Source organism: Cavia porcellus, unplaced genomic scaffold (genome assembly GCF_034190915.1).
Source record: "Cavia porcellus strain 051 isolate PalLab524CR breed Dunkin Hartley unplaced genomic scaffold, mCavPor4.1 scaffold_7, whole genome shotgun sequence".
NCBI lineage: Eukaryota > Metazoa > Chordata > Mammalia > Rodentia > Caviidae > Cavia > Cavia porcellus.
The window spans coordinates 75,457,720-75,482,532 of record NW_026947490.1 but is presented as its reverse complement, the minus strand read 5'-3'; the positions used below and the strand labels follow the sequence as shown (position 1 = coordinate 75,482,532).

General features: G+C 41.1%; 1 protein-coding gene and 1 long non-coding RNA gene across 7 annotated transcripts in view; one reads left to right on the top strand and one right to left on the bottom strand.

Annotated features, from left to right (window-relative positions):
* Positions 1–24,813, top strand: part of Dse (dermatan sulfate epimerase) — a 63,930-nt gene that overhangs the window by 28,614 nt on the left and 10,503 nt on the right. The window lies entirely within an intron of this gene.
* Positions 285–5,414, bottom strand: LOC106026922 (uncharacterized). Its single transcript, XR_001200522.3, has 3 exons — positions 5,177–5,414; positions 4,238–4,318; positions 285–2,863 (listed from the first exon to the last, which is right to left on the bottom strand). It is a non-coding gene; the product is annotated as an uncharacterized LOC106026922 (long non-coding RNA).

The following is a 24,813-nucleotide window of genomic DNA, read 5'->3' as shown; positions in this document are numbered from 1 at the left end:
TAACTCTATTCCCATTTTGACTGACCCCCTTCAGGGGTTAAAAGTTTTGCCAGCAAGAAATTTCACCCCATTAAGATTTATTTGCCCTCTGTGACACTAAGGCACCAAAAGCTGATGTGATAGGTAGGATTGACTAGTGGTTTATATACAAGACTCTATCTAGTTAACCAGTAGACTGTCCAATCCAATAGGAAAACCAGTGTTGCACTGTGATTGTGTGAAGGCAGCTAATTATGATATATTTTATTTGTAGAAAGATTCAAGAACAAACTTCCTGTCCCCTTTTGGTTACCTTTGGTTTGTTTTATTTATTTATAATTAATGCTTCCCTAAAGATATGGGGTAAATTGACTAAACTGGGGATTCTACAGGAGTTTCAGTTTTAAAATTGTGTAAGCTGCCACTTTTCGTAGGAGTGGAGAGATCTCATTGTTAAGAAAAAATCAGTGGATGCATTGAATTCTTTGATGAATTGCTTCTTACATAAATTATGTCTTGCATATCACAGATGTGAAGAATGATGATTTACCAGTCCTCTGATAAATATCTGCAATTTCTTAATGAAAAAGAACATAGATGAATCAGCAATGAATTAGGATTATTTTTAAGTGTGTGTAGTTATTTAGAAGCTTACAATATATTAGGCTGAAAAGAACCTTTTATTTGGTTTTCTGCAAATACAAGGTGTAGATATGTATGTAGTTTGACTCCGACTCATGTTAATTGATCTGATTCCTGATGCCAAGAAAGAAAATTAAAGATGGTGGAAGCTCATACAATATTTGAACAAGACTATATTACCAAAGGTTCCAATAATTCAAAATGGAAAATATATTTACATTATTTAGGGAGAAGAAACCTCATGGTTTATAACCTCATGTACTTTCTCTTTCCATTTTTGTTTTATGTAAGTGGATTTTGGTGCATTAACATACTGATGGAAAAGTGCTCAGAGATACTATGAAAAGCTATCTGTCACATAAGACTATGAGATGCCTTTTTAAATAATGGTGATCTGGACACAAATACAGTTGTATTAAGAATTACTTGAGACCAGTGCAATTATGATGTAAAACATTCAGGTGATGAATGTTAATGAATAACTCCTTTCGTTAGAGAAGATTAGGCATCTCTGACAAAAATAGATAATTGTGAATAAAATTTTAATTTTCATGTAATTCTTAAAAGTTCAGATTGAGTAGTCATTAGAGGTATGCAGACATTTACTAGGGACAAGAGCTGTCCAGATAAAATTCAGCCCAGCTGTGTATAGTGGTCCAGCTCTATGGCTTATCAATTGGCTTCTTTTTTTGACTTCCAAAAAGCTGAAGTTAGAAATTGAGGTTTGCTGTTACATCTGATTCTAGTTCCAGAAACGAACAGGAATAAACAATTGATCCACTTGAACATTTTAGGTAGTACTTTTTAGTGATTCTACGGGAATTTTAACTTTCGAAAAACAGCCACAATTCCTCGACTCTTAAGCATTCATTTTAGATTTGTGGTTGAAGATAATCACTTTTTGACAAATGATTAAAGAGTTTTACAGTTCAGCTCCCCATTTAAATTGTTCCATTAAATCATGTGTCTTCACTCTGCAAAAAAGTGTATTGTGAGAATTGTCATGTCAGGCTATCATTCACCTATAATTCATTTCAGAAAAGAAGACTGATTCCTATTTATAAAAGAGATCAATAATTTATACCGAAATTAAAAACCTACAGTCCCTTCATCAGCCTGACTATATTTGCTGTTTCCCTTGAAGAACAGTTTTATTCTTGTGAAAACCAGAGATGGCGATTAAATTGTGTTCATTTACATCCCAGGGATTTAATGAAGAATTGGCTCAGTAATTTTAGAATTTGTACCCAGGGTAAAGAATGTACACGTTGGATACTGCAAACCTAAGCTAGGGATATTGCTTTTGTTCACAATTGAGTACAAAAATAATTCAGTGAGAAATTTTGTTATTTTTATTCACGATACAAACAGTTGTACCTTACTCTGATGTGGTGGCAGATTTCTAACGCTGGAGTTACACTACCTGCATTTGTGTCTCCCCTCTTAGCTGTGTTACCTCGATTTATTTTCTTAGTTTGTCCGAGTTTTGGTGTCTGGATGTATAATGTGGTGATAATTGAATTTACTTGATAGCGTGGATTGACGATTAAGTGCGGTAATCAGTGTATTCAACAAAGTCCAGTCACACAGTAGAGTGGCAGTGATGACAGTATTTTCATCTTACTATTTGGCTTATGACTGGGTATATGGCAGTTCTAAGGAAATGGTGTTTATTTGGAGATTTTGTCACTTTTAGTCAAATAGCTCTCAAAACTAGAACGTATGTTTAACTCAGAAATGTTCCTTTGGGCTTTGTTCCATCAAAACTATGAGCAATGTGCCCCTGTCTGCCCTTTTTTAAGCCACACAAGAATCCAATAGAAACACCAGAAAGGAAGCCTGGTATTCAGTATGCATGCACACAGATTCCTTAATGTGATTCATTTCATTGAGTAGTATAAGTGAGGATTTTCAAAGGTCATAGCTACAGATTTACTTAACAGTTTGGGCCATTGTAAAAACAAAAGTTAAGTGGAAAATACCATGTAATTGTATTGTTTTCACTTGTGTACTATAAAGTAGGAAAGTAATTGAAAACCTGGATAGTGGCAGTGGCGGTTGAGAAGTAATAGCTGTCTTATCACTGTGTGTATCTGTGAGCACCAGATGACTGGAGACCACAGAAAGATGAGACTTCGCTGTGAGCCGCGTCTGTCTTTGCAGAGGCTCCCCGCGGGAGCTCTCCTGGAAAGTCTCTTCTGTTTCTCTCTTGTTTCTGCTGGTACTGTCACATTGTTCATCTCTGAAAGAGTTAACAAGAGTTATTTAAGTGTGTCTTAAACTTTCAGTTTAGAACTTTCAATTCTAAAAATCAAATTTAACAATTTTTTTTTTGGTCTTTTTCGTTTTTATCAGTACCAGGGATTGAACTCACAACTGCTTGCTTGCAAGGCAGGCGCTTATGTCACTGAGCTAAAACCCCAGCCCCTTAACAATATTTTTTAACCCAATGTAATGAATTATTTTCGTATCACCTATATTTTTGTTTCCATTCTTTTTTCTCCCTGTAGCTCTTATATTCTAAAGAAGAGCTAGGATCTGGGGTCCCAGTTAGCGTGGTGTTAATGTAAGGGCTTTATTAGAACTTAATATCCCATCATTCTTAGAAGGCGTAATTAGAGCATGAATCTAGGGCTGGGAACCGTGGAGAGGTGCCGTTACAGGTGTGGTTACAGCCGACTAAAGGGGTCACTAGAGCAGGTTCTGTGTATGGCAATCAGCCCATGGGACTGCCTTCATTCATAAAATATTTAAGTCTTACATAGTAATGTGCTGTAGATAAATAAAATTCTCCATCAGTTTTTTTCCCTCAAGAGCTTAAGCATTAAGGTAGGAAAATAATAAAAATAATGTTTAGTAGAGATTTTTTTAAAGTTTTTAGAATGAGTTTTTGGAATCAGCATCATTATTGTTATTCTACTTTCTGATTTCCTAAAAATGTCATAATATGCATTCATTTTTATTTTCTTTCTACTGTCCTCCACCACAGAGGAGGGAAACACAGAGTGCAAAATTTGAATCGGAAATAGAAAAGAGACTGAAGAAATCAACCAGAGTGAAATAGCTGCTAAATGCCTGTTACATATCAGGATGGTTACCAGTTGGCTCTGAGATACTTTTTGTTTGTTTTTGTTTGGTAGGGGTTGTTTGTCTTTTGGTGTTTTGTTTTGTTTTGTTCTGTTTACGACAAAGAAAGGTAAACTTCCTCAGTTTTGAAGTTTAACAATACCCATGTGATTAACAAACAGGTCACTTACTCTGTGAAAGAAATACTACTGTTGGCGTGTGATCCCAGAGAATTTTCTCCTGGGGTTTTCATGAAGATCCCTCAGTGTTCTTGCCAATGCCATTGCAGTGATGAACTGCACCAGGGTACCTCAGCCTGAGAGTCCTGCGGGGCCTGTTTGAGCATGCACCCATCCCCAAGGGGGCCTTGCCAGCAAAGTCCACTAACCGTATGAGGCAAGGCTGGGAATGGAAGAGATGGACTTAGGTTAGCCCAAGGCACTCTTTAAAAGATCTAGCCTAGCTTGATTCTTCACTAGAATTTTGGATATGTGAAAAAGCCGGGTAAGTGACTGCAGGTGCATCGGGCAGTGCCCTGTCCATCGTGTACCTCTGCTGCGTCCTTGGCTGCTGGTCCACTGTAGGCTTAGCATCATACCTCTCAGCAGATTTTTCTGGTGATCTCCTAGAGCTAACCAAAACAAAACAACAAAAAAGACCCAGTCAGTTATGGGAAAAACTGCAAATCTGTAATCAGTTAAGAAAGATGTAATTAAGTTTACCATATTTCACTTAATCTTGTGGGGTGATGAGTGGCTTTTAACAAGATTTGTCAAAGCCCTAAGTTGACAGAGTTACCCTGTGCCTATTTCTAAGCAACAAGCTTTCATCCTTAAGGGCTTTGCTCTTAAACCTGGGCGAGCAAGCTTGCCTCAGCGTCTCTGGAAGCCTGTCTGTCTGTACGGGCTGAGCTCCCTTTAGTTAACCACAAGTCTTTTGGCCGGTCCCTCCGTCCGCCAAGCATGTTTGGTGTAAGGATGGTCCTTGATCTGTAAGATGCAGAAGATTCCAAAGTTGTCCCAAGTATGGAGGGAAATAGAGCATGCGTGTAAAACTCTTAGCAGTTTTTCTAAAATGTTTATTATCAGTACACAGAAAGAGGTGTGAAGGTGCAGTTTTATTATTTTACGTTTTTTTTGATACACAATATTCCATTTTTCCTACGGATCCCTTTCAGCTGGGTATTTTTCAGAAGTATTCGCTGTGAATCATTCTTTCTCCTCTTCTTCATAGTATTTTTGGTTATCATCAGACAGACAATAAATCACAAGAGGAAAGAAATTACTTCACTTTTGCATCCGAGCCAGTTGGCTACAGGAAATCAAGAGAACTGGGGAGGGAAACAAAGTGGAACTTTGGGACAGAGAAGCAATTGTGTTTCTTTTTTCCTGCAACAGACTGAGTATTAAATCCTTGCCTGTGGTGACATCTGAGGGTATATTGCAAAAGAAAGTAAAATAATAGTAAGAGGGAAAAAGAGCAAACTTACTAGACTGAAATGAACTGGTTGGTTTCATTTTTGCAGGTCCGGAAGTGCACGGTGGGCCTGCCTTTCTCAGCTTGTCTGTCAGGCTTCACTGTAGTTCTCAGCAGCTGTTTCTCAGGCTTTTTGCTTCTCTAAGCTGCAAGTTAAAGCTGAGAATCAAAAGGGAAGGATGTAGCCCGGCCTCACCACTTGGAGCCCAGTATAGAGATCAGATTTTCCTCTCGTGACCTGTGGTGAGGGGTGGGGGTGGGGGGCTGAGCCCAGACAGCAGGAGGAAGCCATTAAGGGGAACTCCAGGCTGGGGAGACCCCGCCCCCAGTTCCTCTAGTTTTCTCTCATTCATAGTTTTCCTTTCTTTTATCCCTCCCTCTCACCCTCTCTTCCTGTTTTCCTCTTTTCCTTCATTCTGTGACCTACAGAAAGCTCTCCTCTTTTACCTGGCTTTAGTAATCCTTACAAACAAAACAGTAAAATTGCTGATGACTGCAAGCCCTTGGACACTGGTCAGGTTCGTAGCAGTTTATAGAGATGTGCACATTACAGAAACGGGGCCATTGGGAATTCAATTCTTCCAGGCCATTTCAAAGGCAGGTTGCTGGGTCACTACAAGTGGATTTTTGGGCAAGAATTGAGGTGAGCAGACCTGTGGCAGGAGGAAGCCTGTGGAGAGAGCTGAGGGCCAGGTGAAGGCAGGCGTGCAGGTGAGCTGTGTGTGCATCTAGAGTATTAGTGAACAGCTGTGTCATAAATCAGTGCACAGTGCACAGCACGCTCAGCTAACCAACAGCTAATCCATCTGCATCTATTTCAAAGGTAAGGGACAGTAAAGTTGTTCTAATAATGCTTTTTCAACAAGTGCTTTAAGATATTTTAATGGCAGCTGTACTCATACACAACTGAAAAAATTCAAAATTAACTTGTTTTGGTAGACTCTGTGGTTTGATCCTAGGATTCAGTGCCACCTTGCTTCTGAGTGACTTGCCCAGTTGTTGCCTTTTAACATGCAGCACAGCCTTGCAGGGGTGCCAGAGGGAGCTGTGCTCAAGGCCTGAGGACCCTCCTCCTCTCTCTCTTAACAGGGTCCAAGTCCTTGCCCCTCACCTGCTACATAACAAACCCAGGTAGTGCAAATGCAAAGTTCCACACAGGCTTTATAACCTGGCAAGTATGAGGTGTGGATTTTGTGCATTCCTAGTTCTGTGTCTTGAGGGAAAATGTTAGCTGGCAAGTGCTGCACGAGGTATATTTATAATCCATTTCCTGGTCGCTTTATAATAATTTTTAAAAGCTGCCTTTTTAAAAGCTACTTAGAGAGTCTTGTTGACATCGAATTCTTGAAATGCTGTGTAAATATTTACGGCAATCGAGAATAATCATGGCATGAATCTGAGCGTAGACTCCCTTCTAAAGCCAGCTAGTGCATTTGACCTCAGGTTGCCTTTCTCTTGTGTCCTTCTACCATGTCAGTTGCGGGGACATAACTGTAATCATACTTACTCCGCCTATCTTATCTCTGCTTCCTTTCTAATGTGAGCACACGGGGTTTGCACAGTCTGAGGAGGAGACAGAGAACCAGATCATTTCTTGAGCCTCTTGAGCCCTGGTTTAGAAAGCTTTGGGATGGCCCAGAGGGATGCATGGGGAAAAGAGAAACTGGTTAGAAGCTGACAGTCTGAGTCTAGGATGGAATTGAAAGACTACATTTAAAGCAGTGAGGGTGGAGAGGAGAGGAATGAATCTAGGAGACACCTAGGCCAGGAAGTGGATAAAGGTTACAGGCTACAGGACACTGTCTGCAAGGATGGTCTTTCAGCCCCTAGGGTGTTCTTAAAAGACAGATTCCAGGGATCCTCCTTCCTACAGACTCGCTGAATCCCGACCTCTTAAAGGAATCCTAGGGACTTTTAACAAGTTTCCTGGGTGAGTGTGAGGTATACTGGAACTTAAATTACAAGAACAAGGGTGCCTGGGGATACAGCTGGATGGCATAATTGTCTGCCTGGCAAGTGCAAGGTTGTACAATTGATTACCAGTACAAAAAGAAAAAGGAGGACAGGATGAAGGGTGACCTGACGACTGGCTGCATGCTGATGCCCAGAAGAGATAGACAATGAGACAGATCACTGGCTTGTGTGAAGAATAGTTTGCATCTTTGTGTCTCACTATTATCCTGTGCATTGTATCTTTGTTGTTATTACCAAATGTGTGGACAGGTGACTTTTAGAACCTTCTGCCCCTGTTAGGATTCCGAGGGCTCGTGGGCATCCCTGGCACAGATACTAAATGTTTATGAGTTTTAGGACCTGCTGACCATATCCACGGCATCTTACAAGCTCACCATCTTCCATTCTGATGTGTTCTGGAGCTTTGGCGTTGCTGCATTGTTCTCCCCCCTCCCCCTTTTTCTCTCTACCCCTGCTACTCTGAATGCATTTTACTCTTGGTGGTTCTTTCACTGTTGAATAAGGCTGAGCATTTCAGGAAAATGTGTTGCCAAGAGGTAAAAAAAAATCAGCCTGTTGTAACGTTCACCGCAAAACATGCCCTCATCCAGAGCTTACGGATTTTCTGAGTCTTTTTTTCTAGAAGGTTTGTGACATTATTGTTTTCAGGGCCATCACCCTCAGATTGGCGGGGTCCACTTAGACTTCTTGCCCTGGCATTTTCAGTTCCATCTTGAGTCGGACCCACCCTGAGCTGGCCTTTCCTTCCGCAGCAGCGCGTGCACCATCCAGACTTCCTCATTTATACTAACTTCTCCTTCCTTTGCATTTTCCGTAACCCAGTGACATTTTTTATTCAACTCATTGGTGTTTAGTAGTCAGTGGGCTGCCCATCTGATCTGATCTGACTGTGTCTTTGAGATGCAGTCCCAAAGAAACCTTCTGCTCCCTACCCCTGCCCTACCTGTGGGATTCAGCTGCTCTAAAGCACCCGTGTAAATTTCAAAAGTGTGCTGTGCCTGCACTGTCTGTTAGTTTTGGGTCATTCCCCTCCCTCACTTGTACATAAGCATCTTGAGGGTGGCATCAACATTTTCATCTTTGAGTCCTAGGAGTTAACATGGTGCACCTGCCACAGGACACGAATTCTTGGTACTGAATGCATGGTCCTTTTGACATATTTTAAGCGTGCTGAGAACAAGAATCCTGACTCCTCACACAACTCACACAAGTTTCCACCTGACTTCTGCCCTGCACACTGTGGCTGTGCCTTTATTAACCTGGCTTTCACTCTAAAGACCTGCCTGCCTGTGGTCAGCCTTTTGTCAGTTGGCATAGTCACAGAGACATTCTCTTGTGACCCTTGGAGTCCCGTAGGAGGGACGTTAGGGTTGACATCTCTGCACAACTCCCCGAAGCATCTCCAGCTCCCCACTCTCAGTGGTACCCTCATACTCCGTGTCCTCACCCCTGATCCCTTGGACTCTGGCAGCTGTCCAATTACAAGGAATGTCCCTAAGTGTTCCCAATCAGATTCACACGAAGAGCTGCAGTTTTATTCATGTTAAGGCCGCCTGCCTCCAGCCTGAAGTGACTGGCAGTGGCATCAGGCAGTAGGAAGCACTATGCAATGGGATTTTAAAGGCAAAGGCTGTGGAACCAGCCTGCCCGGGTTCTGACTCCATGCTCAAGCTGTGTGGCACTGAGCCTGTTGTGGCCTGTGGCTCAGTTTCTTCATCTGAAAATTGGACAGAAATATACTCACCTCCTGGAGTTGTTCAGAGGGTTAAGTGAGCTAATAAAATACCAGTGGCATAAAGTCTTAGGTGAGGTCATCTGTATCACTTTGCCTGTATTTTGCCTTCTTATAACTCAATACCAAGAAAGGCAATTATCATTTTTAAGTAAATGCAGGTATATTATGTATGCATATATTTATTATTAACTTACTCTGTTTTGGACATTTTGCTAAATACTGGGTATACATGAATTTGAGGGCAGGCATTTTTGTTGTCAAGGGCTTTGGCCTGTGAAGATAGAACCTACTGCCCAGTATCAGTGCAGGCAATAAATGCTGTGATCAGCAAGTGAGCAGTGTGTAACGGGAAGACGTGGGCATTCTTGGAAGCAGAACTTTGTATGCCCCACACTGAAGCACTGGAAAAGATGGCAGAGGTCTGAAGAACAAAGACAGTGAGCCCGGAGGTGGAGGAGGGGGCTGTTGGACCGTTTCAAACAGAAATAAGTGACATGCAAAGACCTGATCATGTAAAAGAATAGTGGTTCTGAGGAACTAAAACTTTAGTGTAGGGGAAGACCTGCAGCCCTGAGGGGCGGGCAGAGCCTGCTGCCCCGAGGTCTTGACTGCCCTGCAGAGGAGCTCAGACCTGACTTACCAGCACCACGAAGCCACATGAAATATGACATGATCAGATTTGCGTGTTAAAATTTTTATTGTAAAAATAATAGGACACTAAAGGAATGAACGTGTGGCCTGGAATTCTAAAGCAAACCTTCTGACAGCCACAGAAAGTACAACTCTGCTAGCCGTCCCCCAAAATCACTCCATAGGCCCCAGCACAACTGTGGCACACTCTGATCGTCCTAACACATGTGCGTGCACGCACACACACACAGACTTCATATCTCTCAGGTTGTATGCCTTTGCAGTGTAGTTTATCCTTTGCTCGTGTGTGTGTGTGTGTGTGTGTGTGTGTGTGTGTGTGTGTGTGTTTTGAGACATTACCCAGGCTGTTCTCAGACTCCTGACTTCAGGTCATCTTCCTCCTTCACCTCACTAGTCCTAGCATTACAGGCCTGTGCTGCCACTTCAGCCTTCACACTTATTTTATTTTGCTTTATTTTATTGATTGGTGGGTTTGATTGTGCTGTGATTAGAGCCAGGGCTGTGCACATACTGGCCAAGCACATTATCACAGAGCTGTCACTCCGGCTCCATCTGAATGTCATTTAAGTGATCAGTTCCCCTGGCTTCCGCCTACCTTTACCGTTTACAGAAGAACCTGGGCCCTTTGCCTGCATGACTTCCCACAATTTGCCGCTGATGGCGTGCCGTTCCTGCCATTTAAAGAGTAAGTCCAAGCTTGGATTTTCCTGCAAAATGGCAGCTGGATTCTAAGGTCTGATCCAGCTTAGCTCTGATCACTCTGACACGGACTTACTGATTGTCCCCTCATGCAGAGACATACAGTGGCTGGTTTGGTTTTGTGTCATAGATCTGTAGGAAGAATGACTCTTTGTGAAAGTCACTTGCAGAGATCAGCGAGGAAAATGATTTAGGCTTCTGTGTTTATCCAGATGAGAGCCTAAACTAGGAAAGCAGTGTTCGGTTCCAGTGATAAACAGCATTTGTTAGACTTGACATTCGTGTCTGTGGACCAAAGTAGCAAAGCATTTTCTTACTGGGGCTCCGGGGAGATGGTAGGATCTCTCCATGAGCTTGTAACACTTGCAGCTGCTTGGGGATGCTAATAAAGGGCTCTAGAGGGGCTGTCTAATGAGTGTGAAGTGCCTGTGGACCCACAGAAGATACCTGGTTCATATTGCTCAAGCTTTATTTCTAGCTACTTCCTGTTTGCCAGTGGGGACATTGTGATTTATACACACACTCCAACATGCACCACACACGCATTTGTCAACTGAATATGTAATACAGTATGCCTTGAAATACAGTATTCATAATTTCTGTTGATGATACAAAAATGTACAAGGGAAGTTAAAAAGAAAGTTTAATTAAAAATTCTACCACAATAAGTCAATATGTAACAGGCAGAAAAATCAAAGAACACACCGAGAGTCAATACAGCACTGTGAGTTTCCACAGATTCCTTTCTGGAGCTGCAACCAAAAAGAAATCTCCTGCAGTGGTGCCCAGGGCAGGGAGCATCAGATGGGCAGAATGCTGCTGCTGCTTCTGCAGCTAAAAAGGGGAACAGATTCTTGAAGTACAGACAGTGACTTCACCTTGGAATAACACTGTGAACAGTTTCCAGTTTATCTCTGTGATTTACTATTACAGAGAAAATTCTGTACGGAAGGAAGAGAGAAAAATAAAAAAGGTGTCCGTATGGCTGAGATTTTATGATAACTTCCATCTCTTCCACCCTAACCTGTTGGCTATAAATTTTAAAAATCACGTGGAGCTCACGGACTGTCTTAACTTCTTTGGAGAGCCTATGGCACCGGAACGATTTTAAGTTATGACTGGCTCCAATTCTGGTCTTTGCACTCTGCTGCTTTATTCTGAGCTGCTGTGAGGTCAGAGGAGATGGCGGGAATGCGATTTCATTCAGCCTTTGCTGTTGGCTTTTATTTTTAGTATGTCAGAAAATTAAACCTAAAACTTAGATCCCTCTAGAACTATGGCTTGGGAAACTATTCAATGCATTTTAAAGTCAGTTCACAAATTTGGCTGGTGATTTAATTTAGATTTAGTTTATCCTGTTGTGTGTGTGGCAGCATGTGAAATACCACAATGCACAATAGTTTTAAATGATTCACAGATATTCCCATTATTCTATTGCTAGGTCATGTTTTAAGATACTCTTCGGAATTGTGTTCCAGGACATATAACAAATATTACTGGGACAGGGTGCTTCCAATGGCATTATTTTATTTTTTCTCTTTACTTTACCCCCAAAAATTGTTTTTGAGAAAAAGGGATGCTTCTGTTAATTCCACAGTGATAAATTATTTCAGATTCCTAAACTGGCTCTTGGGGCTCTTTTCAGACCCCCACATCTGTTGCCCTCTTTCCGCACCTTCTGCCCTGTTTTGAGGATTGTGGGCTTCCCTGGTTTCCTGGGGCTCTTCCTGCTGGCCCACCAGGGGGATCCTCCCTTAGTGCCTCTCTGCAGAAAGGGGCATCCTTTATTCCATTCTGTTGAGCCCCTGGGCAGCCCAAGTTGCAGCCTGGATCTTTCCAGCAAAGCAGGTGTGGCCGTGGTCCTCTCTGCCTGCAGGACACAGGTACTTAGAGGGGTGTCATATTTACCCCTGGAGACAGTAGCATTCAGATCTTTTTGGTTTAAATTTCAGTATTGATTTTATTTATTTATTTATTTATTTATTTATTTTTTGGCTACTGCATGCCAGAAATTCCAAATATAAATTAACCAGAACAATACTCTCATCGCCTTGAGAATCTGTATTAGTTGTCATTTTATTTGAAGAGTTGATTTTATTTTTTAGGTGTCTCTTAGTACATGGTTGTGGTGTATAATAAGTACATGCATCTTGGGAAGTTCATACATGCACATCATGCGTCTTAAGTCTGTACTTCTCCTTCCCTTCCCCCCACCTCTTGGTCCCCTCCCCATTTGCAAAAGATCTAGTTTCCTGTTTCCTATTGTCTGCCCCTCCCTCTTTTTTGCTTTTTAGCTTAATTATACTTTGGGTTTTCCATATAAGACAAACCATGTGATACTGAAATTGTATGTCTGATTTACTGCACTTAACAATATGTTCTTAAAGTGTCTTTATTTTCCTACAAATGATTCATGTTTGTTCTGTATAGCTTACTAGTATATCTTTTGTACTTCTGAGCAGTGTTAGTTCATTTCAGTTGTTCAATTTTGGTTGAGTCTTTTATTTGGGAAGATAGAATGTTTTTGAGCTCGTCATATATTCTAGATATTAATCTCTGTCCAGGGGATGGATAGCAAAAAACTTTTTCTATTCTACAAGGTGTCTCTTGTCTCCTTTGCTGTGAGAAGCTTTTAAATTTGATGTAATTCCATTTGTTGATTCTTGAGGCTATTTCTTGGGCAACTGGGGTTCTGTTCAGAAAGTCCTTGCCTGTGCCTGTGTCTTCAAGAGTGTTATTGATTTTCCCCCCATCGAGTTCAGTGTGTCTGTTTTAACATTTAGATCTGTGCTGCATTTTGATTTTAATTTAGCATATGGTGATAGATACTGAATCTAGACCCAGTCTTCTGCATGGAGATCACAAGTGTTCCCAGCACCACTTGTTAAAGAAGCTTTCTTCAGGGTGTGTTTTGGTCTCTCTGTTGAAGCTGAATGTGCTTGGTGGTGTTTCCACATCCTCTGTTCTGTTTCATGGAACTCTGTGTCTGCTTTTGTGCTAGTGCCATGTTGTTTTTAATCTCTGTAGCTTGGATTTGTAGAAACCCACTATTGTTACATCTCCTACTTTGCTCTTGTTGCCTGGGATCCCATTTGCTATTCTGGCTCTCATCACATGAATTTTAGGCTTTTTTTTTCTAGCTCTTTGAGGCATGCTGATACTGTGGTTGGCATTGTTTTAAGTCTTTGCAACAGTTTTGACCATTTTAACTGCATTAATTCTGCTTATCCAAGAAGCATTTTCTGCTTATCTATTTTCTGATAGATTCTTCCATCTCCTGTTTCAGAGTTCTGTGGTTTTCATTGTAGACACTTCTCACTTGCTTGGCTAGGTTAATGCCTAAGTATTTAATTTTTTGTGAATTGTATTGTATACTGGAATAGTATTGTTTTCCTTGTATCTTTCCCAGGTGGGTTCATTGTTGGTGTATAAGAATGTTACTCATTTTAGTGTGTTTATTTTGTATCCTCTTACCTTGCTGACATTAGCTTTAGGAGTGTGGGGCTCTTCTGTGCAGAGGACCATGTTGTGTGTGAACAAGGATAGTTTGCCTTCTTTTCCTATTTTCTTGTTTCTTTCTCTTGCTGATTGCTCCAGCTAATGTTTTAACACTGAACAGGAGTGATGAGAGTGGGTATCTTTGTTTTGACTCTGTTGAATCTTGTGACTGTGACTCATATTAAGAAATAAAGTTTGCATCATAGCCCAACATACAGAGCCCTTATGTGAATAGTAATTTAATAAAATAGCGCTTGCATTTCAATCAGTGCACTGTTTTGCACTCTTGCTGTTCATTATTTCATTCCATTTTAGTTAAATTCCATTAAAATATGGTGGTTTCAGGCCATATATTCATTTCACAGTCTGTACTTTGAAAACCCTGCTTATCCTTAGTGAGAATCCTTCCTCCTCTACTTCTCCTTGATCTGCTGGGAGAGGATCGTACTATTTATTTAGAATTCTATTTCTGTGTTCTGTAACAGTACCATTCTTTATTCTATAATTCTAGTTTTTAGGGTGTTTGTTCCTCAAATCCATTGGAAAGCATCCTGAAACAGTGTGGTTCTGTGATTCATGTTTACATTTTGAGTTTCCAGGATTGAATAGAATCAAGTCTACAGTGCATTATTTCCTCTGGGCACCCAGAATAAAATCAGCCCTACTCCTTTCACTGTTTAAAAGACCCAGTAACTATTACTTAAGTGACTGGATTTTTTTGTTTTTGCTACTGGGATCTGAACTCAGGACCTTGCACTTGCCAGGCAGGTGCTGTGCCACTGAGCCACATCCCCAGCCCATGAACAGCTTTTATGAAGTTGTACATGCAACTTAAGCAGAGTCTTTAAAAATCATACTTTAAAAGAAAACTTTTGCTAATGCATTGTGAAACAGGAATATTGGAGAAAAGGTAACCTGCGGGGGCTAAAAGGAGGTAAAATATCATTTGTTTCCAGTGTTCCTGCACTTTCAGGAACGCCTCACCTGCGTTAAGTTTCTTACCATGAGAGCAGAAAGACTTAGTGACTTGTCTAAACATTTCCACTGTGGCTGGAGGCAACATCTATTAGAGACCAGGCCTCGAGAGAAAGATGAGATGACCAGGCCTGAATAGTTCCTCCAAGGACAAACTCCAGGCCTGATGAAACCTAGACAGACATCAGCCACCAGCGGGTGACCAAGACCTCCAGAGCCATCATTTCCTACAAAAAATCTTTGTTCCCTCCACACACTCTTGTTACATGACCTGTTTCCCAATTGGGTCACTATTACCTCAACGACTGTACGTGTGTTCTTATTGGTTATCATAGCTTTAAACCACATCGTGCCCATGGAGGTATTGCTCTGTAGAACTTCTCCAAAAAGTGGGTCCCCAGGTGACTCATTCGGGCCCCCTCCTGTTCTATCTATCTCTCAACAAATACTTCGTATTTTTTTTTTTTTTTTGTCTTTTTCCTTTTTATTGGTGCCAGGGATCGAACTCACGACTGCCTGCTTGCAAGGCAGGCGCTTATGCCGCTGAGCTAAATAACCTCCGTGGTTCTTAGAATTCATTCTTTAATTTTTAGAGAACATAAACTCAGTGTATCAGGTATCTGACAAGTTACAAGTTATAGTGTTTCCCCTATGTTGTATCTGGAGGTTCTGATATCACTGATTTTACCAACCAGACTTAACCCAGTGATGCCAGTCTGCTCTGAGTGCTTTCAAACAAGACACTCTTAGCAAGACGTTTTTAATAGTCATCTTAAAGTAACTGCCGTGCCCTTTGGAATGTGCTGTGGTCCAGATTGCTTAGTGCTGGCTCTGCTGGGTTACTTTGACCTAGTTCTCCCCTCTCTTCTGTTGGGGCTGGGGGTTCATTATGCCAGTATACATACTATGCGTCCTAGTTTGGGTAGGGAAATTTCACGGTGGTTTCTAAAAAAAATTTCTTAAGTGAGAAACGTTGAAGGTATATTTGTTCTGTTCCCATGTTTAAATGGTAACTTGGCCTACAGGTTCATACGCTTAGGTTCATTTGCTTTCTGTGGACCCAGTGATAGGTGACCTCCTCTTTTGGTGGGAAAAAGTTGACTCCAAGGAAATGGGGCCTGTTGGCCTCAGGACAGTCTTACTTTCTCAGCTGCCTTAGAATCCTTTACAACAAGGAACAGTAGGTGTCTGAGGGACAGTGGGACAGTAGACATGATGTCCTTTCCTGGACCCAGCTCTCTCCCTTTCTTACCTAAGGAGATGCATGTTACTTCCTAGAACTGAGAACATTTTTGCTTCTCTTGAGAGGGTTGGAAATCTCAGGAAAAGGTGACCTACCCCTCACAAGGGTACTGGGCTCATTTGTGAACTTTCAGCCTGTTTTTAGGAATTTTGGATGTGATGGCTCTGGAAGGAAAGGAACCTAATTTATCCAAATGATACAGATGGCCTTGGGGACCTTTGATGGGGTCCCAGAAGTTGTAGTCTTCTTAAAAGTGCAACTTTTCGTTATGGCTTCTTTGTCCTCTATTTGCCTTTTATTTTTTTCTATCCTATCTCAAAGCCAGTTGTCTCCAAGGGAAAAATCTGATTTTTAAAGTTCCATGTATGCTGTGTATATTTTTTGATTTTATTTTTGAAATATTGCTCAGATGATCCAGTGTTGCCATTGAGATGTCTGATCCCATCCTGTTTCCTGATGCTTTGCATGAAACCTGGTGTTTCACTCTGAAGCTCTTAGGGAGTTACAGGCTGAATGTTAGTCTGGGATGGATCTGTTTTCTTTCACATGTTTGGTGCTTGTGGCTTCTTCTCTCCTGCAGTCTCATGCCTTACAGTTCTAGGAAGCTTTCCTGCTGAATTTGGAATTCTTCCCTTTTTCTTTCCATTTGGTTTTTGTTCCAGTGTTCAGCCTCTCAGCCCAGTCCTGTTTTCTTTCCTCTTTAGTTATCTCTTCCGTTCCTCACTTTTCTGTATTTTAGGATTTTTTTAAGCTTTCCTCTAACATTAAGCTTACTTTGTTATCTTCCTTCAATGGCCCATTTTTGCTTGCTTTGAAATTTTCTTCTACGCATGGAATTTGTTTTTTTCCAAGATACATTAATCATTTTGTTTATTTGTGTCTTTTCTGTCTGGAATTTCCTCAAATCTCTGATAGTTATTAACTACTGTTGTATAAGAATGGGGTTTATGTTCAGTTCTTTGTTTATTAATGTAACAAATTGCCACAGACTTCACTGATTGAACTTCTATGGAAGCCTGATGTAAGTCTGGTTGGTCTAAAATCACGATGTTAGCAGGGCTGCGTTCCTTTCTGGAGGCTGCAGGCAGAAGTGTTTTCCTTGCAGCCGAGATCATTCCTTTGCTTGTGGACTCTTTCCTCCATCTTCAGAGCCAAAATGTTGCATCTCTGCTTACTTCTGCATGGTCACCTCTTTCTCTGACCACATCAACAAAGGATTCTTTGCATTTGAGGCCCTGTGTATATACTAAGTTTGGTCCTAGCTGTAGATAGCCCAGGATAGCCTCCCATCACAAGGCCCTTAATTACATGTGTAAAATCCTTGCTGCTGTGGAAGATAACACACACACACACACACACACACACAGATGTGCTGGGACGAGACTGTGGACATTACTCTGCGTACCACGTGCTCTGAATGTCTGATTGTCCACTGTGTGGGGGAGGGAACTTTTCAATTGTACTGTAAGATGGGTAACAATTGGGCCCAACCTTTAGGAAACACGATGTCAGAATATTTGATCTTAACTCTTGGTCATGCTAGGTCTGAAATGGATGGCATGTTTTTGATGTTGCGTGTTACAAAATTTGTCTTGAATATTGACAGATTACTAAACTCAAATTCAGCCAGCTATTATAATTGATGAATTACTGTAAGTTCCTAGCATAATAACTCATTGTTTCTTGTGGTAGCTATCCTGGAATAGCCACCACATTTCATTCCCCTGGCTATCGTTGTGGGTTGGGTTTTTCTGACATTCACATAGACTGCTTCCAGGCTGGGTTTCTCATGTGCTCCCTGGATGCTTGCACAGTCTTGGCTGAGATGTAGCATCAGTAAAGCAGCTGAACACTCTGAAACATATTTTAAGTTTCACACATAAAAATGTAAAAACACATCGAGCATATAAAATACTAAGCTACTTTTTCAATAGAAAACAGTCATTTGGTTATGCTCGTGTGAGCAGTATAGGTTTAAGTGTGTGACAGGTGCTTTCAAAGTTTGGCACTAGAAGTTGACATGTGAGCCTGCTTTTGGTTCTGGTCCTCTGAACTCTGCTATCCTTTTAAACAGCAGTCTTATTACCAAGCTTGAATACTTTTATCATGTTTTTCCCTTCTGTTGAAACCTCAAAGTGAACACCAGCCCGTGACACATTCAGTCAGTTAAAAGGAATTATAATTATGAATGCTGTTTGGTGCCAGGTAGATAGATCATTCTTGGGTTTGGGTAGCATTCTTAAATATTTGGAAAATGAGATTTCATTTCAGAAGATTAAACCCTGGAGTAATTGGTATAACAATGCCTTTTCCACTTCATAGCTGTACTCTGCACTTTATTCTCATTAACTTGATGTATTTTGACCCTAAGATTAACTCATAATTATCTGCAAATCATCTGGAATATTTTTCATTTAAATAAAAAATACTGCTTTTACTGTGTATATTTTATATTGAATTAAATTAAGTGGTAATGTTCTGCTATACTAAATCAAGTGATTTAATGAATATAGAAATACAAGTTGTGGGACAAAATGATCTTTTACATTTCAGGGCTGATAAATTATTTTCCCTGAAGATGTCCTAATGTGGAATTAGATGGGCCAGGGGTTTAGCTCAGTGGCACAGTACCTGCCTGGCAAGCTCAAGGTCCTGAGTTTGATTTCCAGTACCAACAACAACAAAAAACTAAATATATAATCAGCTTCCATTTGTCATATTGTTATCTTTCTAGCAGCTGTTGTCGTATATAAAAAGTACTTTTGTTCCCAAAGTAAATTCTAAAAAAGAAAGTTCATTATCCATGTCTGTGTACTCTAAATAAAACCAGACCCGTAATGGGAAGGACAGATTTAATCAGTAATAACTATTTTAGTGAGGAAAGGAGTTCAGCGAGAACTAAACTGAACTTTGATTTTGTCTGCTACCAAGTTATGGAAAGTAGGATTCTTCCTCCCACAGAACCCTAAGACAGAGACGCTGTCCTCAAATACTATACAGTGTCTTACAAACTTGACTTCTGTGGTGGGCACTTTGAGGGATGAGAGGACCATTTGGGATGTGAGCTTGAGCTCTTAAAAACTCTGTATTATTGTGTTTGTTCCACTCTTTAGTTAGACAAAACTGGAGGAGAACAGGGCTCAGAGGAACCTGGCTATGGTCTAGTTAAGGAGATGGGCGCTTAACAGCGTAAGGGGCAGGAGGTTCTAAGTACGCAGACCAGACCGGCTGCTCCAGAGTCCAGCCATCACATGGCTGGCAGGGAGGGAAGACTTGCTTAGGAATTTGGTGCCACTGGTATCTGGTGCTTGCTGGATCTTGAGGAGCCGTGAGACGACAGAATCGTAGTGTCTCTAATACCTGCCTCTTTCGCAGAGCTCACGTCTCGATTTTGAGACAGTGGCAGAGCTCGGAACCCTCTTGTGTTACAGCAGGAGCTCTCTTAGGAGGTCTGTGGGTCCTGCCACGTTCTTCTCCTAGGTTCTTATCAGCAAATTTGATAACCTTCTTTGAATGGTAGTGCTTCTCCTCACCAGTAAGAAATAAAAGTGATTCTCAGTGAAGATTGTTCTGGACTCCGTTGTTGGCTTCACCATTTAATGTAACCATATGCTCTTAAGCACATTACTTTCCACCCAAATTCTTTCTCCAAATCTGTAAAATGGGGGTGTAAAATGTAATTGAATTGGGAAGGTAAGGTATGTAAAGGGGTTGGCACATCACTGTGTACTTACTAATATGAAGTACACCTCTCTCTTTCAAATTATAAATACTGTATTTTTCTTGATAATGGGGATACCAGCCTTTGTCACTTGATCAAACCATATGAATATAGACAAAAAGCTGGGCCACAGTTTAGCTGAATTAGCTCTGTGAGTTCCCGGCTTCCCATTCCAAGCTGTTTGAGTCAAGTCTTTCCGCACCTCAGGCTTACTTTGTTCTTCGTGGCAAATCACTACCAAGGCCCCCGTAGGCAAGGCCATACAGGTGAGAAACCCACTTCTTTATTTGCCTACATTGTACAGCAATTACAGAGTCTAATATATTGCTTTGACATTTAGCATTCACAGTTATGATTCACACTTCAAATGAGGGGGAAAAGATGAATCACTGCTGTCCTACTTGTGTTTTTAAAAGGAGGAGTAACACGGGTCTCATTTATTAGAGATTTTTCCAAGCATTAGAAGGCACTCAGTTGAAAGTTGAATAATTTTCTCTCGTGTTACTGTCTTGGGGAGATGACCTTCGGGATTGGTAGACTAATTTAGATTTAGAAGTAGAATGTACTTTACTTCCGCGAGGCTTGGTGGTGTGCCCAAGCACAGGGTGCAGAGCTGTCCTGTGAACACAGCTGCGGTGGGGCTGGCAGACCTGAAATGGTCTGCTCTGTGCTTTTCAGTTCATACACAGGCATTTCTAAGGAGTTCAGTATTGTGTCTTAAATTTAAATTTATTATTCTGAAGTGAGAAAAAGAAGAGGGATCATTTTAGCTTAATTTTGCTGCTTTGTTGGAAAGATTTCACAGATAGAACTGGCTTACTTTTGACCTAACCCTCTACTGAGAATGTATCTCAAAATAGGGGCTTTAGGAATTAGGTTTAGATAAGCTCATTAGAGAGGGGCCCTCATGGTGGGATTCCTGTCCTTGTAAGAAACCTCCTGCAGTTGTGAAAGGCTGGTGAGCACACAGTGAGAGGAGGCCAGCCACCTACTAGCCAGGAAGAGAACTGTCACCCAGCCTGAGCCAGCTGCCTGAACTCAGACCTCTGCCTGGCAGAAATAGGACAGCATGGGTTTCTGTTGTTTAAGCCCCTACAAGCCCCTACTCTGTGATATTCTATTCCAGAAGCCCAAGCTAAGACAGCATTAGCACCATTGTAACAATACTATTCTTGTAACACTAAATATTAATTTATAGATAATTTTCTACAGACTATCAAAACTGTTTGAAAAGTTTTTAAATGGAATCATTTAAACATTTTAAATTCAGGTCAACATAAAAATAGATACATTGTTAGTAGACTTCGTTTTATTGGCTTTTTAGCCAAATAAGCTGGGAAGTTTTAGTAACATATATTTCTTGGGTTGCCTGCTATTGTATTCTGTACATAATAGATCAGGAAGGATTTATAAAAATGGAAGAAAGTCTATCAATATAATATTGATATAAGGCTTTAGGTTTGTAAAACTGCTAATTTTTGGAAAGATATGTATGCTTTTTTGCTTCCTTTTATGGTTATACTTTAGTTCATGGAAATTGCACTTCATAAAAGAGGTATATTTTGCCCTCTTTACAATTGTTGACTTTTGTTGTTTGTGGCCACCGTAAACAGCTGCATCTACGTCATATCACCCTGCCTTGGATCCACTGAGTATGGGCTGAAATCTCCAAAAACTGTAAACTAAATAAACCTTTCCTTTCTTCATGTTGGGCATGAGGTATTTTGCCTCAGCAATGAGAGAAGAGTAACCAAGACAGAATTTGGTACCAGTGGAGTGGGGTCGTTGCTGAGATTGTATCTGATCATGTGGTTCAGGAACCTTTGGGAATAGCTAATGGAAGAGTTTGGAAAGGTTTGGAGATGTTGCCTCAAAGAGTGGTGCTGGAACACCTTAGACTGTGTAGGGGGTTCTGGTCAGAGCTCAGAAGACCAGTAAAGACCAGGGTCAGGTGGTTTCTTCTGGGAAAAAGCACTGCACTGGTTGTTAGACTGTAGACAATGTGTATTATGGCTTAGCAGAAAGTTTGTCTGCATTTTTCTTGTGTCCAGAGACTTTGCCTGAGACTGAGATTAAGGGTGGCAGATTAATTAATCTGGCAGAAGAAATTTCTAGACAGTCAAATGTTGAAGTACTGACATGTCTATTGTTGGGGGCTTTTAGCTAGATTTTTGTTGGGAATCAAGAGCACAGAGCCCAGCAGGGTGATTTAAAATATTGTGAGTTTGGCCAGAAAGGAGGCTCCAATAAAGTTGTGAGCTTACAAAGTTAGAGCTGAGGTCTCTATTGCTGAAAAAGAAGATAAAAATAAAAATAAAAAAGCCTGAGAGCACCATGGAAAGTGGCAGGCCTCTGTACTTTGCAGCCTCAAAACTGCAAAAGGAAAAGACTTTGGTTTGAGGAAAAAGTCACAGAGCGTCATGTTCCAGAATAGTAGTGGAGGCCACATGAGGTTCCAAAATGGTGGCGGCTGCACCAGATTCCTGAATGGAGGTGACATAGAGAAGCTGTTCCTCACAATCAGGTTCAGAGAGCTCAGTGGTCCTCAGGCACTTGACCCTACAGCCAGGAGAGAAAATCCTGGCTACTACTCCAGCTGGCAGTGGATCTTGGCAGCATCCATGTGGTGCTGGTTTTAAGCTCATGCAGAATACACAAGTTCAGAGGTTAAGGCAGCTTCCACCCCAGTTTCAGAGAGCCGGGGAGGCCAGGCTGTGTGCCCCTCAGAGGGCAGTGTGTGAAGCTGTGAGTGAAGCTAAAGGTGTAATGGAGAACCCACAAGTTTGGAAAAGCCAGGACTATAGATTATCTAAGGAAAGCTGCAAAGAGTGAATAGAGTAGGCCTAAGGCAGAAGCCATGGGAGCTATAACACCAGAAATGTCATGGGGTGGAGTCACTCAAGCCTTTTGGAGTTCATAGCCAGATTGCTTCAGATGCTGGGATGGAAATCCAGGACTTAATGTTTGCCCTGCTGGATTTTGGACTTGCTTTGGTCCCATTCCTTTGTGTTCTCATTTGTACTGTTTGGAATGGTAATATCTATCTTGTGCCATTAAATGCTGGAAATGTTTAACTTTGTTTTCATTTGTACAGGGGCTCACAACTAAGAGGTTACCTTAGATCTTGGAGAAGTCTTGGGAGTTGGACTTTTTAGCAATGCTGAAATTGTAATGACTTTGGCAATTCTTGCAGATGGACTATATGCCTTTTGTATAAAAGATGTACATGAGTCTTTGGGGGCCAGGGTTGGAATGTTGTGGTTTGTTTAAATGTCTACCCAAAGCCTCATGCAGTCATGGAAGCAGCTGAATCTAGCATTCATGATTGGTTTATTGTCTAGTGCTGGGATTGGCTGTGTGAGTGCTGTACCTGCTGAGGGGCAGGTAGGCAGCATACAATGTAAGGGAGGGAAGGAGCCATGCCTTGTCTTTTTACCCTGTTCACTTGTTGCTTGTGGCTGCCGTTCATGGCTGCTCCTCAGCCACGCCACCCTGCCTTGGAACCAGCTGAGTATGAACTGAAACTTCCAAAAACTGTAAGCTAAATAGATATTTCCTTCCCTAATTTTGGGTGTCAAGTATTTTGTCTCAGCAATGAGAGAAAAGTAACCAAGACAGCTGTCTACTGTTTTATTCTGTAATAGATCAGGAAGCATTTATAATAATGGAAGAAGTCTATCTATATAATATTGTTGTAAAGTTTTGGGTTTATAGGACTGCTGATTTTTGGAAAGATATTTATGCCTCTTCTTCCTTTTATGGTTACAGTTTAGTTCATGGAAATTGCACTTCTTTATGGCTTTCCCTGCCAACATCCTAGCCTCTAAGCCAAGAAATTAATAGTCATTTTCTATATTCAGATCAGTGTATCTCACATCATTGATAGCAGCTATGACTAGGTATATAGATTGTCACCCTTAGGTAACCATGACACAGTATAGTGACACAGGGCTAGGCACAAATCTGTGAAAAATGCATTCCCAATTCCCCAGCCCAGGGCATATGAGTTGCTTCTCCCTCAGAAGTAGGGAATTAATACACATTCTTACTGTCAGTTTACACACAGTATGTACCCCAGCAAGGTCACAAAATGGACTAGAAATTCATCAGTCTCAGTCTTTTTAATAGCGGGCCGGGTCTGAGTACTGTAATTATTTCTAAATGGAAAGGTCTCCCTCCACATTCCTGCCTTCATTACGACCATGTAATCATTGTCCATAGTATTGCCTGGTTTTATAGGGTTGTCTCTTCATTTTTTCTTTCTTTCCAAAAATATGTATAGAAACTGTTCTCAGTGGGAAATCTAGTTTTGCATGCAGCAGAAGAAAGACCCCTCCTGTCCTTGTAGGATTTAAATTCTAATAATGCATCAGTCTCTGCCATTGTCAGGTTTAGTGTAGGCAGGGTCCCTCCTGTGTGCTGATCACCCCTGCACACACCCGTTAAAGAGACTCTCCTTGTGTTCCTGGTAAAACAGATTCCAGTAGGGGATACATATGTAAGTCCATATATGCACGTAGGTATATTCATGCACATGTACTTACTAAAGGGATCAGAAAGGCAAGGAAGATGCTAAAATATTGTTGGAAGATTTGTTGAAATTCTCACAGGGCGTCTAGGGATGCTCCCACCAAGATGGTGTTAGTAGTATAAACGTCTAAAGGAAAAATGTAGTCTGGAAGAGGAGCTCAGAATATTTTAAAACTATTCTGTGCCTTGGGTCTGTGAGGTTCATTTGGGGAAGAAATGCTTCATTTTAATTTTCACTAATTCCAACTAACACTTAGCATGCCTTCCTATCAGGAATAGAAACAAACAACATCAGTAATATTGAGAGAACCTGTAACTTTGTTACAGACAGGTCACAGCACAGATATTTCCATGTTGCATTACAGTTGTTACAAACATCTCAAAATTTATAAATTATGATAGTATCCTCACTGCAAAATATTAGTATTCAATACCTAAATACAGGACCTACATTATTTTTTTAAAAAAATATATATGTTGATAATTATATTTCAAAGTATGGGCTTCCCCTGTATGCCTCTGTTTTTTGTCTTGTGAATTGTAAAACATTCTGAGAAAGAGGGTGAGGGCTCTCTGATTGCCAAAGCTTAGGACGTGGAGCTTAATCCCTAGCTGATGGGTTTC